This window comes from Daphnia magna, unplaced genomic scaffold, assembly GCF_020631705.1.
Source record: "Daphnia magna isolate NIES unplaced genomic scaffold, ASM2063170v1.1 Dm_contigs083, whole genome shotgun sequence".
Taxonomy (NCBI): Eukaryota; Metazoa; Arthropoda; class Branchiopoda; order Diplostraca; family Daphniidae; genus Daphnia; species Daphnia magna.
In genome coordinates, this window is record NW_025533121.1 from 244,467 (window position 1) to 245,828 (window position 1,362).

Genomic DNA, 1,362 nt, shown 5'->3' on the forward strand with positions numbered 1-1,362 from the left:
CAATCTAGGAGAGCGAACATTGCTGAAATTAACGCATGCAACGTACAATTCGATAAAAGATTTGGATTTAATACCTGGCGACAAACGACTTTCCTAGGTCTTTTAATTCTGTACGATAATCGCATTCCCTTGGCCAGTAAATTGAAATTTTCTCTGTCTTCGTTTACTCTTCCTGATTTTTCCTTGCAATATTCCCGTTCATAACAACCATTTTGGTCCCATTTCTGAAAATAAATTATATTTATAACTCACTATGAATATTTATATTACCGCATCATCTTTTCTTTCTTGCAGATGAAGATCCCGAGCTAAATAACTCAAACAAACGCCGTCTTCTTCCACATATTCAGCAAGCAGCAACGTTCACTCCAAATATGAATGCGGCCAAAGACAGAATCCTCCTGTTACCAATCCGTCGGCTTCTACCATCGGCACCGCATGAAGCAGCTCTTTCGCCAAGAGCACGTCCAGTAGTATGCCGAAGAATAAACTTTTCGGAAGATGAATTAAAAGAATGTCGATTGCTTAGACAATTCAGGCATGGACAATCAGGATCAGCCAATTTACAATTCGATGCTTTTGTTATCAATCATTTCGCCGAGTGAAATGGAAACTACAACCATACCGCCGAGTGAAATGGAAGCTAAAACCATACCGCCAAGTGAAATGGAAGCTACAACCATTCCGCCGAGTGAAGTAACTGCAAAGCAAGGTCGTCCAAGGGAAAGGCAAATCCGTCCCTCAATCACAAGACGATATAACTCTCGCAATGACTGGGAAGATTTATCAAGTTGGCAATCAGATGAAGTAGGTGGCCGTGCGGAAGAAAAAACTCTGTCATTTATGAATTCCGAAAAACAAAAATAAATTAAGACATGCAAATTTACTTCAATTGCTGAGAAGAGAGAGGGCACTACTCAATATTATTTCAAAACTTAAAATCTCATAAACAACATTACCTCTATTGTTTTTTACAGACTGTGTTGGCCTTTTCTATCCCACAGTTGAGTTTGTGTCAAGGCTGTGGACGGTGTATCTATTTGTAAAGGAGTGCCTTTGACAGATGTCAAGCTCGACTTTCATGTTGAAGGGCCTTGTTGAATTCCTTCTGCCCCATCTGGAGACATGTAACACTTTTCTCTGTGAAATCGCTCGTCCTGGTGAAAATAACAAAGCATTAATTGAAGTTATTTTGAGAAAATTTTTGAAACCAATTTTGTCTAACAAGAGAAAGTTGCGTTTAAGTTTAAATAAGAAGACCAGTACCTTTGGTCCAGCCAATAAGGAACGTAGGGCCAGAACACTGAAACAATAAATGGAATTTTTTTCCATTTCAATATTTTTTCATGAAATTCACCAAAT

The 1,362-nt window shown here is 38.6% G+C and overlaps 1 long non-coding RNA gene across 1 annotated transcript; it reads right to left on the bottom strand.

Moving 5' to 3' along the window:
* Positions 1-598: 598 nt before the first annotated feature.
* LOC123477537 lies at positions 599-1,318 on the bottom strand. The gene is made up of 3 exons (XR_006652662.1): positions 1,267-1,318; positions 960-1,157; positions 599-834 (listed from the first exon to the last, which is right to left on the bottom strand). It is a non-coding gene; the product is annotated as an uncharacterized LOC123477537 (long non-coding RNA).
* Between the last annotated feature and the right edge of the window lie 44 nt (positions 1,319-1,362).